This window comes from Pelodiscus sinensis, chromosome 30 (assembly GCF_049634645.1).
Source record: "Pelodiscus sinensis isolate JC-2024 chromosome 30, ASM4963464v1, whole genome shotgun sequence".
Taxonomy (NCBI): Eukaryota; Metazoa; Chordata; order Testudines; family Trionychidae; genus Pelodiscus; species Pelodiscus sinensis.
In genome coordinates, this window is record NC_134740.1 from 3,334,668 (window position 1) to 3,352,731 (window position 18,064).

Sequence of the window (18,064 nt, forward strand, 5' to 3'; positions counted from 1 at the left end):
ACTCCCCCCCCCCACCCCGTAAGTTTTAATAAGGGGCCAAGAGATCCCTTATACTGGGGCAGAGGTGAACACAGGAGGCCTGGCTCCCCGCTCCTGCTATAACCACTAGTCCCCACTCCCCTCCCAGAGCTGTGGAAAAAACCCAGGAGTCCCGGCTCCCAGCCCCGCCCCCCCGCTCTAACCACTGCCCCCTACTCCCCTCCCAGAGCTGTGGGGAGAACCCAGGAGTCCTGGCTCCCAGCCACCCCCCCCCCACTACCCCCTACTCCCCTCCCAGAGCTGTGGGGAGAACCCAGGAGTCCTGGCTCCCAGCCACCCCCCCCCACACTACCCCCTACTCCCCTCCCAGAGCTGTGGGGAGAACCCAGGAGTCCCGGCTCCCAGCCCCCCCGCTCTAACCACTACCCCCTACTCCCCTCCCAGAGCTGTGGGGAGAACCCAGGAGTCCCAGCTCCCAGCCCCCCACCCCCCGCTCTAACCACTACCCCCTACTCCCCTCCCAGAGCTGTGGAGAGAACCCAGGAGTCCCAGCTCCCAGCCCCCCCACTCTAACCACTACACCCTACTCCCCTCCCAGAGCTGTGGAGAGAACCCAGGAGTCCCAGCTCCCAGCCCCCCAACTCTAACCACTACACCCTACTCCCCTCCCAGAGCTGTGGGGAGAACCCAGGAGTCCCAGCTCCCAGCCCCCCCTCCTGCTCTAACCACTACCCCCTACTCCCCTCCCAGAGCTGTGGAGAGAACCCAGGAGTCCTGGCTCCCAGCCCCCCCGCTCTAACCACTACCCACTACTGCCCTCCCAGAGCTGTGGGGAGAACCCAGGAGTCCTGGCTCCCAGCCCAGTTGCTTTAACCACTAGTCCCCACTCCCCTCCCAGAGCTGTGGGGAGAACCCAGGAGACCTGGCTCCCAGCTCCCCCCCCACTCTAACCACTACCCCCTACTGCCCTCCCAGAGCTGTGGAGAGAACCCAGGAGTCCTGGCTCCCAGCCCCCCCACTCTAACCACTACCCCGTACTGCCCTCTCAGAGCTGTGGAGAGAACCCAGGAGTCCTGGCTCCCAGCCCAGTTACTCTAACCACTGCCCCCTACTGCCCTCCCAGAGCTGTAGAGAGAACCCAGGAGTTCTGGCTCCCAGTCCCCCTCCCCCCCCCCCCCCAGGCTCTAACCACTGCCCCCTACTGCCCTCCCAGAGCCGTGGAGAGAACCCAGGAGTCCTGGCTCCCAGCCCAGTTGCTTTAACCACTAGTCCCTACTCCCCTCCTAGAGCTGTGGGGAGAACCCAGGAGACCTGGCTCCCAGCCCCCCCCCCCCCGCTCTAACCACTGCCCCCTACTGCCCTCCCAGAGCCGTGGAGAGAACCCAGAAGTCCAAGCTCCCAGGCCCCAGGTCTTCGTGGGACTCGCGCCAACGGGCCGGGCGGCAAAAGGGGAAGCGAAAGCCGCGAATGGCAGAGCCCTGGGGGAGGCTGGGCTGTGAGGAGAGGCCTGTGGGCGGGGCGGGTGCGATGGGGGAAAACAGCCTCATGGGGACAGCAGGGGCCCAGAAATGCAGCTGCTCGTGGGTCGCTGAAAGGACTCGGCCTCCCCTTTGCCAACCCAGAACCCAGGAGTCCGGCCCCAGGCCTCTGCCCTGGCCCCCTCTCCCTGAAACCTGGCTCCCAAAGCCCTTTGCTCTAACCACTGGCTCCCACTCCCTGTTCTGAATGTGCCCCGTGGGAATGTTCCTCTACAGGGGATAGTTTTCCATCGCTGCCCTCTCAGGGGCTTCTCCGGTACTGCCCTGCCTCCCTTGTGTCCGGCCACCCTGGCAGAGAACAGGCCAGGCTGTAGCAATCAAGAGGCCTAGTTTGACGCCTGAGGCCTTAACGACACTACACCCGTCAATGCTTTGCTCCCGTAAAGCAGAGCTCAGCCCTGAGGGACAGGCAGGTCGGCTCACGGAAACTTGGCAAGGCCAGGGCTGCTGATATTGCCAAAACGCACATGCCTTATAGACAGACCCAAGAAAACCAACAATAGAACACCACTTGTCATCACCTACAGCCCCCAACTTAAACCTGTCCAACACATTATCAATAAACTACAGCCTATATTGGAACAGGATACCATACTCCAAGAGGCTCTGGGAGACAGACCCATAGTCTCCTATAGACAACCACCTAACCTCAAGATGATTCTTACCAACCACCACAGGACATACCACACTAATACCAACCCTGGTACCTTCCCTTGCAACAAACCCCGTTGCCAGCTTTGTCCACATATTCATTCTGCTGATACCATTATTGGACCCAACCAAGTGAGTTATAAGATCAAGAACACATATTCCTGCGCATCCAGAAATATAATCTATGCTGTCATGTGCCGAAAGTGTCTGCTATGTACATTGGACAAACATCTCAGACACTTCGCCAAAGGATCAATGCCCACAAAACAGATATCAGACAGGATCACAAAGAGAAAACAGTTTCTTGCCATTTTAACCAGAAAGGACACTCTCTCAATGACTTAGCCACCTGCATTCTGCTACAAAGACCTTTTACATCTGCACTTGAAAGGGAATCCTCTGAACTGTCATTCATGTTAAAATTCGACACTTGCCAACAAGGACTTAACAAGACTTTGAACTTTCTCACCCATTACCAAGACAGTTTCCCCAATTATCACCTGTAATACCATTAACTCACAAACATCCCACTCTCCCTACCTTTAATATCAGCAATTCACAGACACTTACCTTCCTTCCTCCCCCTTCCCACCCCCCCGCATCCCCCTTCTGTTCTGCAATGTGATTTGTCCTTTTCATATTTGTTCATTTTTTTTAATTGTATCCTTTGGTATATATGGTTGTGACTATTTTCTTCCACTATTTGATCTGAGGAAGTGGGTCTGGCCCACGAAAGCTCATCATCTAATAAACCATCTTGTTAGTCTTTAAAGTGCTACATTGTCCTGCATTTTGCTTCAACATGCCTTATAGGGTTGCCAGATGGTTTAACAAAAAATACCGACGCCCCACCCAAAAAAACGGGAAAAAATTCTGTTGAGAAAAAAAGCGGGAGACCGAAGATGTTGAGCAAAAAAAAAAAAACAGCCTCTCTCCATCCTCTTTGGAACCTCCCTTCAGGAAGTTGAAGGCTGCTCTCAAATCCCCCCTCACTCTTCAGACCAAACAAACCCAAATCCTTCAGCCTCTCCTCATAGGTCATGTGTCCAGCCCCCTAATAATGTTGGTCGCCCTCCGCTGGACCCTCTCCAATGCGTCGACATCCTTTCTATAGTGGGGGGCCCAGAACTGGACACAATACTCCAGATGTAGCCTCACCAGAGCCGACTTCTCCAGGTCCCTTCCAGTTCTACAATTCTACGATTCCAGGCCTCTGGGGCTTTTCACCGTTCTGTCCTGCTAGGCCTATGGTCTTCCTCAGGCCCAACACAGAGTTGGGGTGACTCCCCCACCCTGCAGAGCGACACAGACAGGGAACCACATCAGCTCAGGAAAGGATTATCTGTCAGGACTCAGGGTATATCTACACTACAGAGGGGTTTTTTCGGAAAAACAGCCATTTTAAAAAAACAAACAAACAAACTCTTCAGTTACATCCGCACTGCAACTACTTTTTTTGGAAAGAAAATCAAAAAGAACAGATTTTTTTTCCGAAACTGATAATCCTTATTCAGCGAAGAAGAAACCTTTTTTTGAACAGCTCTTTCAGAAAAAGGCGTATGTGGATGGGGAACATAAGAACATAACATAAGAACATAAGAACGGCCGTACTGGGTCAGACCAAAGGTCCATCTAGCCCAGTATCCTGTCTGCCGACAGTGGCCAGCACCAGGTGCCCCAGAGAGGGTGGACCGAAGACAATGATCAAGCGATTTGTCTCCTGCCATCCCTCTCCAGCCTCTGACAAACAGAGGCCAAGGACACCATTTTATCCCCTGGCTAATAGCCTTTTATGGACCTAACCTCCATGAAATTATCTAGCTTCTCTTTAAACTCTATTATAGTCCTAGCCTTCACAGCCTCCTCTGGCAAGGAGTTCCACAGGTTGACAACACACTGTGTGAAGAAGAACTTCCTTTTGTTAGTTTTAAACCTGCTACCCATTAATTTCATTTGGTGTCCTCTAGTTCTTCTATTATGGGAACTAATAAATAACTTTTCTTTATCAGCCCTCTCCACACCACTCATGATTTTATAGACCTCTATCATATCCCCCCTCAGTCTCCTCTTTTCTAAACTGAAAAGTCCCAGTCGCTTTAGCCTCTCCTCATATGGGACCCGTTCCAAACCCCTAATCATTTTAGTTGCCCTTTTCTGAACCCTTTCCAAGGCCAAAATATCTTTTTTGAGGTGAGGAGACCACATCTGTACACAGTATTCAAGATGTGGGCGTACCATAGTTTTATACAGGGGCAGTAAGATGTTCTGGGGAAGACAGGGCTCTTTCAGAAGAAGAGAAAAGAGGAAAAAGCACAGGTGCCCTGGTGTTCGCTCCATCCATGGTAATCACAGCTTACATGCGAGAGAGCATCCATTCAGTGTGGGCGCTATCTGTCAAAAAAGCAGAACACTTTTTCGATGCGCTTTTGCAAAGTCGATACTCTCTTTCGGAAGAAGTTTTTTCCAGAAGATCTCTTCCAGAAAAGCTTCTTCCAACAGAACCCCAAATAGGACCCAGGAAAAGAACCCCAAATGGGAGCCAGCCCCCAAATTAAAACCGTCTTACCCTGTGTAAACATTTGACACAGAGAACGCTGATGGGTTAGCTCCCTTGATCAATGAAAGAGAGATATGCGCCGTGGTTGCCCCCTGCAGGTGGTAGTTATTTATACTGGGTGTGATGATAAACAAAAAGATTTCTATTAAGGTTAAAAAGCAGGACAGAAGTGGGTGCAAGCATAAACAGTCAGATCAAAGTAAGTTCCTCAGTTAAAAAGGAATTTTTCAAAAGTATCGTAATTCCTCATTGAACACAGTAGATACATTTCAGAAAATGATCGTGCTCAGTGAAAACGTGTTATGCAGGGTCAATTTTCCCATTGAAAAGAATGGAAAAGGTGGGGGTTGTGTTTCAAGCCCATGTGCGTTCGTGGCTCCAGCCTGCATTTGATAGCAGCTGGGACTGGGACATAAGGTTGGGGGAGAAAGGGGACTGGGTTCTAGCAGGGAGTGGAAAAGTACCCAATCCAAAATGGATTCCAGCCTCCCATGGCCTGATCTCGTGGCTTTCCAGGACCAGCCACTGTTTGGGCTCACGGGAAAAACCAAACCTTTCCCGGGTCACTGATTTGAGCTATCCTGTCCCCAAAGACCCGCAGGTTGTATGTGTCACTTCACACGCAAGAATGATTCATGCACAAACACAGGAGACACGCGTCCAGCAGACTGTGACTGTGACATGAGCACGGGTAGGCGGCAGGAGGACTTTTGTCTAAAGCCTCTCCGCGTTATGCAAATTTGTAGTCACCAGCCAATCCCCGTTCGGCACGGGGGGAGGAGGCGGGGCGTGTTCGTCCCACTTTGGCGGTGCGCGTTGCAGTGGGAGGGGCTGTTGGAAACCACACGGGACTGGGGGTCTGCGTCACATGGGTGTCTAGAGTTATTTTGCACGTCGGGAGGGCTCTCTGAGAAATGGGACATTCGTGTCTGGCAGTGGGGGGGGTCTACGTTGGAGATGAGGAAAAACGATTTCCCTAGGAGCATGGGGAAGCGCTGGGATGGGTTCCCTAGAGAGGGGGTGGAATCTCCATCCCTGGAGATGTTTAAGTCTCGGCTTGATAAAGCCCTGGCTGGGTTGATTGAGTTGGGTTGGTCCTGCCTTGGGCAGGGGGCTGGACTCCATGGCCCCTGAGGTCTCTTCTACCCCCCAGAATCTGTGATTCTGCGCTGCACGTGGTGTAAACAAAAGCCCATTTTAGAGCCCTCGTTCTGCCAGGTGGCGCAAAGACCTTCCCTGAAGTCACAGCCCCATCGTGCCCGCCCCCTCCGTGCTTTATGCAAATTGGCTTATGAACATGCAAATCAACCAAGTTGCTTTAGACAACATATCGCTTATTGGGGGGTCTGTGTGTAGATCTGAATATGCTAACGAGGGCCGGGAGGGAGACTTCCGGGACGTGTTTCTCAACGTTTTTTTATAAAGGACCCCTTTGTAAATATATATATATATATATCCCAGTAGCTACAATTTTCATCTCCCCCACTCTAATCCAATCCCCCTTCCCTCCCCCCCAAACCAGGGACCCCCAGCCCCCCCATTCTAACCCATTCCCCCCCTCCAAAGCCAGGCACCCCCAGCCCTCCACTCTAACCCATCCCCCCCCTCCTCCAGAGCCAGGACCCCCCAGCCCTCCTCCTCTAACCCAGTCCCCCTTCTCTCCCCCACAGCCAGCCCCCCCAGTCCCTCCAACTCTAACCCAATGCCTCTTCCCTCCCCCCCAGAACCAGGGACCCCCAGCCCCCCACTTTAACCCATTCCCCCCACCCCCAGAGCCAGGCACCTCAGCCCCCCTCCCCTCCCTCAGAGCCAGCCCCCCCCCAGCCCCTCCAACTCTAACCCAATGCCTCTTCCCTCCTCCCCCAGAACCAGGGACCCCCAGCTCCCCACTTTAACCCATTCCCCCCACCCCAGAGCCAGGCACCTCCAGCCCCCTCCTCTAACCCAATGTCCCTCCCTCCCCCAGAGCCAGGCACCCCAGCTCCCCCCACTCTAACCCAATGCCCCTTCCCTCCCCCCCCAGAACCAGGGACACCCCAGCCCCCCATTTTAACCCATTCCCCCCTCCCCCAGAGCCAGGCACCTCCAGCCCCCCTCCTCTAACCCAATCCCCCTTCTCTCCCTCAGATCCAGCCCCCCCAGCCCCTCCAACTTTAACCCAATTCCCCTTCCCACCCACCCCTAGAACCAGGGACCCCCAGCCCCCCACTTTAACCCATTCCCCCCTTCCCCAGAACCAGGCACCTCCAGCCCCCCTCCTCTAACCCAATGCCCCTTCCCACCCACCCCCAGAACCAGGGACCCCCAGCCCCCCATTTTAACCCCTTCCCCCCTTCCCCAGAACCAGGCAACCCCAGCCCCCCCCCCCCCGACTAACCCAATGCCCTTTCCTGCCTGCAGAGTGCTATGGATTTACACTAAACATATCAATTATCTAGCAGCAGTGACTGATATGGGCCCCATGCTATCAGATCAGATCTACTGCATGGGCTCCAAACGTGGTTACCCCACACGGCGCCCTTCCAACTAGCCCAAGTTTAGGCCCACCGACTAGAATCCCGACACAGCGCTCCGGAGCCCCCTCTGGGGAAGGAGCGGGGCAGTTGGGTGCACCGAGGGGGCTCCGGGTCCCCGAGGCACTAGTCCCAGGGGGTGGGCAGTGCTTCGCGGGCTGTTCCCCCCGTGCTGCCCGGAGCTGGGATGCTCAGCCCCACCCCAATGAGCGTAGTGGGCAAGGGCTGGGGTCCGTCCCAAAGCACACGCCTGGCAGAGGGCCACAGGGAGCCTGCTAACCCCACCCTGCCCTCCACCTCTTGGGACCCAGGTGAGGGGCAGGATCCGGCCTCAGCTCCGCTGGCTCCCACCCCCGGTCCTGTCCCATCCGGGCACTGAAGTGCACCGAAGCAGCTGTTAACATCTGGGCTTGAACATTCAATTTGACAGGCACGTGTGTTGACGTACCCCCAGACTTCTCTCATGTACCCCTAAGAGTACATGTACCATGGGTTGACAAACCCTGCTTTGGGTACTTAATGACTCAGTACTCGAACCAATGATCTGTGAATGATCATATTTGTCCTAGAAGCCCAAACTCTGGTCAGTGCTGAGAAGGACATGTGACCATGCCACCTGGTTCTGGGATCCATCTTGGACTTGGTAGTTTTCCATAAGGATGGCACTGCTGAACAAAAGGGCTTTTGCGCAAGAAGAGATCTTCCGCAAAAACTTCTTGATTTAATTGGGATTGGTCCTGCCTTGTGAAGGGGGCCGGACTTGATAACCTCCTGAGGTCTCTTCCAGCTCTATGATACTATGATTCTCGTGCCAAAGCATGTCCACACCTCAAAAGCACAACACCAAAGCGCTGTGTTTTTGCACAAGAGAGCGTCCACACTACATGGACACTCTTGCTCAAGAAAGCTTGGATGGTCATTCAGGGTGTGTCTAAACTACATGGCTCCATCGATGGAGCCATGTAGATGAGGCTGATCGGCAAAGGGAAATGAAGCCGCGATTTAAATAATCGTGGCTTCATTTAAATTTAAATGGCTGTCGCGCTGAGCCGACAAACAGCTGATCAGCTGTTTGTCGGCTCAGCGCGCTAGTCTGCACACTCCCGCGCCGACCTGAAAGGCCTTTATCGACCTCCTCGTTATGCCTCGTAGGATGAGGTTTACCGGGGAGGTCGATAAAGGGCTTTCATGTCGGCAGGGGAGCGTCCAGACTGCCCCGATCTGCCGACAAACAGCTGATTGGCAGAGCGAGGCAGCCATTTAGATTTAAATGAAGCCGCGATTATTTAAATCGCGGCTTCATTTCCCTTTGCCGAACAAACAAATCTCCATGGCTCCGTCGACGGAGCCATGTAGTCCAGACGTACCCTCACAGAATGGCCATCAGAGCCCCCGTGCTTTTTTGGATTGGCTCTTTTTGCCCAAAGAAACCCCTCCAGGGTGTCTACACCTGCCTTTGGTGCAAGAGATGTAGTGCAAAAAGGAGTTACTCCTCCTGGGGAGAGGAATAACACTACCAGCAAAAGCCCTCTGTCCTGTTGATTGACTCATTTTTTATTTTTGCACAAAAATGCGCTTGAGGTGTGGACGTGTCTCCGGTTTTTGCACAAAAACCGTATAGTGTAGACATAGCCTAGAGGAAAAGCTATTTATGCCATGGCATGCCATCAGCCCTTTGTTTTCCACTGGCTTTTGAAACAGCTTGGCCCATTCAAAGGCTGTGTCTACACTACAAGATGTTGTGCGCAAAACCCGCCATGTTTGCACAAAACCCAGTGGTGTGTCCATACCTCAAGAGCGTTTTTGTGCCCAAAAAAATTGCAGTCAATTGTCAGGAGAGAGGGCTTTTGCCTGTAGAGTTCTTCCTCTCGCCAGGAAGAATTCCTCTCTCCTTCAGCTCTTGCGCGAAAAGGCAGGAGTGGATGCTCCGTAGGGGTTTCTTGTGCAAAAAGAGCCAATCCGAAAAATCACAGGTGCTCTGATAGACATTCACAGAACGGCCATCGGAAATTTCTTGGGCAAGAGCGTCCTTGCAGTGTGGACGCGCGATGTGCTTTTGAGGTGTTGACGTGTTTGGGTGCGAGAAGATTTTGAGGACAATCTCTTCTGCCAAAAGCTTCTTGCGCAAAAACCCTTCAATGTAGACAAAGCCTAAGAGGATGCAAAGGACTTCAGAGAAGCTGTAGGTAACATTTATACTACGAGTTTTCTCGGCCAAAAAAATGCAAACGAGGCTCATTTTCTTTTTGCACAGAACCCCCTCTTTCCGCAAGATCGGTATCCCTCTTGTTTTGAGGCATCAGGATCTTTTGGAAAAAAGGTTTTTTGTGCAAAAAGAAAACATCCATACGACTTGTTTTTGTGCAAAAACCCTAGCATAAAAATGGATCGGCAGAAAATATGCAAAGAAGATTGTCACTCATGCAAATGAGTCCCTCATTTGCATATTTTTTGCAGAGAAAACTTGTCCTGCAAATGTAGCCATAAAGGAAAAAGCTACTTTGTCATGAAGAGAAGAACAGCTGTTTAGGGGAAGAATTTGCATGTAGCAAGTTTCTTAGTGGATTAGAACAAGCTAAGCGTTTTGGGTTGATTTTAATTTAGTAACGTACTTCGCGCTGACTGTTTGCACTTGCAACCCCTTTGGTTCTACTTTTTATATTTAATAAAACCCTTTTATCATCTAGTTCAGTGTAAATAATTTTTACCTGCCGAGGGGTCAACCACTGTGCATCTCTCTCTTGCACGGATAAAGTGAGTGGATCTTATGAGCTTTTGCTGTGTAAAGTTTTTTACATGGGATAAGACAGATTTATTGGGGGGTTGGTCCCTTGGAGGGGTTGGTTTCCTGGGTGCTGATCCTGCCCGAAACTGAGCTGGTCCAGGATCTGTGTTGCCGTGCAGAGGGCGGGGGCTGTCACACCAACTCTGTGCTTTGTCTGGGGGAGACTGGAGGATCTGGCCCAGCAAGACAGGAAGGGAACCCCAGAGGGCAGGAAGGAGGGTGTCAGTGGCATGGTGAGGACACCAGGTGGCAACCCCAAGGAGATTTTTGTGATCTAACCCATCCCACCAGGTGCTGCCCAGACCCCAACTAAGATCGGGCCCCATTCAGTCACTTTCTGAAGATGCCTCAGTCCACCAGCTGAGGCAAACCAGGGGCAGGAGTGTCCCTGAATGAATCTCTCAGGTGATTTGACACTGGGCTCTGCCACTGGCATGTTGGGATGGGGTGGAATCCCCTGCCTCGTGCCTCAGTTTCCCCATCTGGGTGGGAGTGGTAACATGGGTTGCCTGCTTTGTCAGGCCCTCTGAGATGTACATCTGATAAGTGTGGGGTGCGGGGCCAGCCTCCTGCACTTGGTGCTGTACACATCAGGGGGTCCCCGTCCCACAATTTAAGGGTAAGATGGCAGATGGGGACAGGCAGACACAGGAGGGAGACCAAGGCATCCATGATCTGGTACAGGTGGCCGGAGGGGGTCTCCCCTCCAGACTCCCTCTCTGCACACAAGGGGCCAGCCCCCCTGGGAAGGCGGGGTAAGGGGGTGAAGCTGGGTCTGTGAGTCCCTCAAGCTCTCCTCACAGGCCACTCTAACCGTTAGGCCTGGGTCAGGGTGGCTTCTCTGCTCCCTGGGAGAAGTCAGCCTGTGCCTCTCCCCGTGGGCCTGTTTCTGTCTGTCTGTCCACCTGTGTTGGTCTCTCTCCATCTGGCTGGTCTCTGTCTATCGCTCTGGGTCGGTCTCTGTCCATCCAGCCGGTCTCTGTCTGTCTGTCTATCTGGGCTGGTCTCTGTCCATGTGGGCTGGTCTCTCTGTCTCTCTTACTGGTCTCTGTCCATCTGGGCTGATTTCTGTCTGTCTGTCTGTGCCAGTCTTTGCCTGCCTCGGCCAGTCTGTGTCTGTTTGTCTGGACCTGTCTGTCTGGGCTGGTCTCTGTCTGTCTGTGCCGGTCTCTGCCTGCCTGGGCCAGTCTGTGTCTGTTCATCTGGACCTGTCTGTCTGTGCTCGTCTCTGCCTTCCTGCCTGGGCTATTCTCTGTCTGTTTGTCTGGACTTGTCTGTCTGGGCTGGTCCCTGTCTGTTTATCTGTCTCTCTGGGCTGGTCTCTGCCTACCTGCTTGCCTGCCTGTCTGGGCCAGTCTGTGTCTGTCCATCCAAATCTGTCTCTCTGAGCTGGTCTCTGTCTGAGTTTCTCTCAGTCTGTCTTTCTGACTCCCAGCCCCATGCCATGTGGCAGGCCCTGAGGAGGGCATCCTGCCTAGTGGAGAAAGGGGGCTGCTGCCCCATGGCCAAGGCCTTGGGGTGAGGCAGGGGCTGTGATGCACCATTTTCCCCAGTGCGGTGAGGTGATAGACAGTGACATGAAATCTGTATCTGGAGACTCCCCCGGATCTCAGCAGCCCACAGGGGAAAGTGCTGGGGTTCATGAGTGTCTGCCCCCCCCAGAAACGGGGTGCTGTGCTCAGCCTGAAATCCTAGGTCCCTTCCCCCAAGTTTCCCCTTCCAGAGCTGGGTATAAAGCCTAGGAGTCCCAGCTCCCAGTCTCCCGCTATAACCATTAGCCCTGACTCCCCTTCTGGAGCTAGGGAGAGAACCCATGAGTCCCGGCTCCCAATCTCCCACTCTAACCATTAGCCCTGACTCTCCTTCCAGAGCTAGGGAGAAAACCAGGAGTCCTGGCTCTCAGCCTGTGTCATTATGGGTACGTCTACACTGCATCCCTAGTTTGGACTAGGGATGCAAATGGAGATGACCGAAGTAGTTAATGAAGCGGGGATTTAAATATCCCGCGCTTCATTAACATGATCTCGCCGGCGCGCTAGTTCGAATCACAGCTGATTCGAACCAGGAAGTGCACGCCGGGACGCGTTAGTTCGGACTAAAGCCCTTAGTCCGAATTAACGTTACTCCTCAAAAAATGAGGAGTAACGTTAGTTCAGACTAAGGACATTAGTCCAAACTAACGCGTCCCGGCGCGCACTTCCTGGTTCGAATCAGCTGTGATTCGAACTAGCGCGCCGGCGAGATCATGTTAATGAAGCGCGGGATATTTAAATCCCCGCTTCATTAACTACTCGGTCGTCTCCATTTGCATCCCTAGTCTGAACTAAGGATACAGTGTAGACGTACCCTATCTGATTAAAATGTAACTGAGACAATTTGTATCACAGAGGTTCCCTTGGGGCTGTCACCCAATGTGTTGATCATACAACTAAGCCCGCCTACCTGCCTTCTGGGGCACCCCACCAGCCTGTCCTGCTGGGCCAGAAGCTCCGGTCTCCCCCAGCAAAGGCCCAGAGTTGGGGTAACCCCCCCCCCCCAGAAGAGCAACACAGACGCTGAACCAGAGAAAGCTCATTCTTGTTCTCTTTATCAATGAAAGAGAGATATGCACAGTGGTTGCCTCCCCATAACAATTATTTACACTGGTCTTGATAACTAACACAAGTTTGTATTCAGTATAAAAAGCCAAAATAAACAAAGCACTCTGGGCCTTAGGCAACTGTTTCATGACTTCTTGTTAGCCAGTGTGGTGAGAGAGAAGTTTCCTTTTGTTGCTAGTTTGGTAGGCAAAAAACCATCAGGATTTGGGGGGAGATATTTGATCTTTTCTCAACGGTGTGACCTGATTTGGGGGTACTCGGTCGTGACTGAAGACACTGTTACACAGTCCCCCTCCCATGTTCTAACCACTAGACTCCACTTTCCTCCCAAACTTAGGCATGGAATCTAGGAGTTATGACCCCCATCTCTAGCCACTAGACCTCACTCCCCTGCCAGAACAGAGAAAGAACCCAGGAGTCCTGGCTCACAGTCCCCCTGCTCTACCCCACTCCTCTGATTTGGGGTTCTCAGGTGTGACCCACAAAGACACAGCTACAGAACGCCCCCCCCATGTTCTAACCACTAGACTCCACTTTCCTCCCAAAGTTGGGGATGGAACTCAGGAGTCCTGGCTCCCATCTCTAGCCACTAGACCTCACTCCCCTTCCAGAGCAGGAAGAGAGCCCAGGGGTCCTGGCTCCCAATTCATCCCACAACCCCACATAATGAGACCCTTTATCCAGTTCTGGGAAGGGCACGGGGTCCCAAGGTGGGTAGGGAGGTAGCTGAGCCTACACATTTCTGTTCCTGGGGCTGTGATGACCCTAAACTCACCGGCCACAACAACGAACAGCAGCAGCTGACACCCAAGTGTGGGGACTTTCCCCAGGCTCTGGGCAGAGCTGCTTTCGGGCCCTGGCTCCAGCTGCCCTAACAGTTCCAGGCTAAAATTACCCCAGAGGTGTGAAACCGTGAGGGGGATTTGCATAGCATGGCAGCAGGAGCCAGCTGCAGGCACTGGGGGGCAGGGAGGGAGAAGCAAGGGTGAAACAATAGAGAATCTAGGGCCAGAGTTCCTGGAACACACAGCCAGGCATGTGTTGCATGACGAAGTGGGGATCACACTGAAATTGACCCCCCCGCAATGTACCAAGGGCCTTATCAATTACAAAGGAGTGTCTGACTTTTTATCCATTGCATTAGAAAGCTTTTGAGGCCCTGTCCCCGCTTGTTGCACCATCGATCGATCTTCCGGCGTGCGATTTAGTGGGTCTAGCGAGGACCCACTAAATCAAACGCAGAGAGTGCCTCCCCCCCATTGTTGCCAGCACCCCTGTCAATGGTGAGGAGTAAGGGAAGCCCACGGGAGTGTTGGCTTCCATTGGCCTTCCGGTGGTGCCAAGCTTGGATTAAAGTATGTCAACTCTAGCTACGTTATTTACGTCACTGGAGCTGTGTACCTTAAGCCGACCTTCTGGGTCTAGTCTAGATCTGGCCTGAGACACGACGCGGGCTTGGAGACGCACAGTGAAATCAATCACAGACTGGTGCAATCCATTGACTGACCCATCCATGCGGGCAGGTGTGGAATTGATATGGGTAACGATCGGCTAGTTAGCTGGATTCTAATCCATGGAATAACTAATAGGGGCGACGATCCATTAAGAATCATAGAATACTAGAAGTAGAAAGGGCCTCGAGAGGTCATCAAGTCCAGTCCCCTGCCCTCACGGCAGGACCAAGCACCATCTAGACCATCCTGCTAGACGTCTATCCAACCTGCTCTGAAATATCTCCAGGTATGGAGACTCCACAACCTCCCTCGGGAATTTATTCCAGTGTTTCACCACCCTGACAGGTAGGAACTTTTTCCTAATGTCCAACCTAAACCTCCCTTGCTGCAGTTTAAGCCCATTGCTTCTTGTCCTGTCCTCAGAAGCCAAGGAGAACAATTTTTCTCCCTCCTCCTTGTAACACCCTTTTAGATACCTGAAAACGGCTATCATGTCCCCCCTCAATCTTCTCTTTTCCAAACTAAACAAGCCCAATTCTTTCAGACTTCCCTCATAGCTCATGTTCTCTAGACCGTTCATCTTTTTTGTCTTATTCTCTATCCCTTTTTTAATGACTCCTAACATTCGGTTTGGTGTTTTCACTGCCGCTGAATATTGAGTTGATGTTTTCGGAGAACTACCCACAGTGACTCCAAGATCTCTCTCTTGAGCAGTTGTGGCGAAATCCGGCCCCATCACATTGTATGTAGAGTAGGGATTTTTTTTTCAATGTGCCCCTTACGTTACATTTGTCAACATTCAATTTCATTAGCCAGGTGATGTGGGTTACATTTGGCCACACCATCGTCACCAAAAACAAGCAGAAAATGGAATATTCACCTCTTCCCGTGGTGGTTTCTTCCAACAGGGAATCCCCTTCCCAGTTAGAAACCCTAACGGAAATCTGGCCCAGTTTGGTTTCCACCATCTGCAATTGGTTCTATTTTTTCCCCCAAAGGAGGGTCTTCTGGACTTTCACCCACATCTCTCAGTCTTACGCTTCAGGACCAGAACAGAAAATATCGTATTGCCTCTCTATAAAACCATGGTACACCCACATCTTGAATACTGTGTACAGATGTAGTTGCCTCATCTCAAAAAAGATGTCTTGGCATTGGAAAAGGTTCAGAAAAGGGAAACAAAACTGAGTAGGGTTTGGAAGAGAGATTAAGAAGACTTGGACTTTTCATCTTAGAAAAGAGGAGATTAAGGGGGGATAGGATAGAGGTCTGTAAAATGTTTATCAAGGATAGTCTACACAGTACTAGGTCCTGCCATGAGGGCAGGGGACTGGACTCGATGACCTCTCGAGGTCCCTTCCAGTTCTAGAGTTCTATGATTCTATGAAAATCATGACAGGTGTGGAAAAAGTGAATAAGGAAAAGTTATTTACTTGTTCCCACAATATAAGAACTAGGGGTCACCAGATGAAATTAACAGGCAACAGGTTTAAAATAAACAAAATTTTTCTTCACTCAGCGCGCAGTCAACCTGTGGAACTCCTTGCCACAGGATAAGGTGAAGGCTAGAATTTTAACAGGGTTCAAAAAAGAGTTAGATAGATTCCTGGAGGTTGAGTCCCTCAATGGTTATTAGCCAGGATGGGTAGGAATGATGTCCCTAGACTCAGTTTCTCTGGAGGTGGGTGACAAGGGAGGGATCACATGAGGATTACCTGTTGTGTTCCCTGCCTCTGGAGCATCTGGTATAGGCTGCTGTCAGCAGACAGGACACTGGGCTAAATGGATCTTTGATCTGAGGCCGTTGTTATGTTCTTATGTTAACAGACTCCGCTTTCTAAGTTTCTGATGCTCAGGCCTTTTCTCTAAGCCTGGAGTCATTTTGGGTGACTCTTCTCTGCACCCTCACCCGTTTTTCCAACATCCCTTTCATAGAATCCTAGAGCTGGAAGAGACCTCAGGAGGTCATCAAATCCAGCCCCCTGCCCAAAGCAGAAGCCCCCTGCCCAAGACCCGAAAACAGGAGGCAAGGGTTCCAGGACCGGATTTCCTTTCCCGTAGGCCTGGAGCTATTAGATTTTAGGGGGTCCCTATATTCAAGTCTTTTGCCTAATTTAAAACAACGTGATCACAATTATGGCAGGATGGTGCTTCACACTAACCTAAGCTTGCCTTTTAATTAACCTAAGGCTATTCTGGGATGATAGTTGTCTTAAAAACATGTAGACTATAGTTACATTCATTCAAAATAGCCCACTTCTTACCTTAGAACAGCTGGAAAAACACGAACAACAATGATTAGTTTAGCGGCACTTTAAAGACGAACAAAACATGTAGATGGGGTCATGAGTTTTTGTGGGCACAGAGGAGAAGTGCAAAAGCTCTTGATACCACCTACATGGTTTGTTTTTCTTTAAGGTGCCGCTAGACTGGTCGTGTTTTTTTAAGTTTTTCCCGTTACGGACTAACTCGCTCCCCCTCTGAAGCCTTACAGCTGCTGTTAGAACATAATAACATAAGAACGGCAGTACTGAGTCAGACCAAAGGTCCATCTAGCCCAGTATCCTGTCTGCCGACAGTGGCCAGCACCAGGTGCCCCAGAGAGGGTGGACCGAAGACAATGATCAAGCGATTTGTCTCCTGCCATCTCTCTCCAGCCTCTGACAAACAGAGGCCAAGGACACCATTTTATCCCCTGGCTCATAGCCTTTTAAGGACCTAACCTCCATGAATTTATCCAGCTTCTCTTTAAACTCTATTATAGTCCTAGCCTTCAAAGCCTCCTCCGGCAAGGAGTTCCACAGGTTGACTACACCTGTGTGAAGAAGAACTTTCTTTTATTCGTTTTAAACCTGCTCCCCGTTAATTTCATTTGGTGTCATCTAGTTCTTCTATTTAGGGAACTAATAAATAACTTTTCTTTATCGGCCCTCTCCACACCACTCATGCTTTTATAGACCTCTATCCTATCCCCTCTCAGTCTCCTCTTTTCTAAACTGTTTGTATGAGTTTCTTTCTGGGAGGAGTTGGGATGGAGGAGTTTCTTTCTGGGAGGAGTTGGGATGGGAGGCTCCAGTCTGGGGCCGAGGGGGGTAGGATGTGGGAGGAAGTTTGGACGCAGGAGCAGGGCAGGGGGTCGGGGTGTAGGCTTCTGCCGTGGCACCACGCTGCTTCTGGAAGAGACCGGCTGCTGGCGTGGCTCGGCACTCCCCTGAGGGGAGGGTAACCACCCCTTCACCCAGACCCTGTGCTTCTAAAACCTCTGTGTTCATCCGGCCCTCTCCAGGATAGGCCTCTGGGCCACCGTACACAATTCCCCCCCTCTGAGATGCGCCCGATGTGCCGCCGCGGCAGCAAAACCGACCACGCATGCAGGGGACCAGGCGGCTATATTGGATTGCCAGTTAAGCTGCCCCTGTTAGATCAAGATGTGTTTTAACCCAACGGACAGCAAGGTCATGCATCTAGGAGCAAAGGAGGAGGGTGGGGAACTCCCTGAATTTGCCAATGGGCCGGGGGCTCGTGCGCTAGGATGGCTCAGAGGACAATGACTCCTATGAGGGTTTCATGTGGCCACTGCCGGGACCTCTGGTCGGTTCCTAGTCTAGAAGGGCCACCAGGGATCCTGGGAGCATCTGGTTCGGCCTCCTCTTCCACACAGGCCGAGGGACTTCCCCAAATCGGTTCCTGCTCGATTTCGAGCAGCTCTTTCAGAAAATCAGCCTGCCTTGCTTTGAAACAGAAGTTCCCCAAACTAAGGGGTGCGCCCACCAGTGGGGGTGCAGAGGAACATCTGGGGGGGGGGGTGCTGGACCCCTCCCATGGGGGATCAGGGAGAAAGAGCCTTCCAGCCGCACCCTGCCCCCACCTCTGCTCCGGCCCTGACTCTCTCTGCAATCCTGGCTCCTGGCCTTGTGCCTGGCCCAGTCCCCAGCCTTGCCCAGTTCTGCACTTGGCTAGGGCCTAGCTACCAGCCCTGAGGGCTGG

General features: G+C 52.1%; 1 protein-coding gene across 1 annotated transcript in view; it reads right to left on the reverse strand.

Moving 5' to 3' along the window:
• LOC102454458 (olfactory receptor 6C74-like) overlaps positions 1-16,523 on the reverse strand; it is a 71,243-nt gene extending 54,720 nt beyond the window's left edge. Inside the window, exon 1 of the mRNA XM_075912061.1 lies at positions 16,342-16,523. The gene's annotated coding sequence lies outside the window, so the exon portion shown is untranslated. The remainder of the gene's footprint in view (positions 1-16,341) is intronic.
• Between the last annotated feature and the right edge of the window lie 1,541 nt (positions 16,524-18,064).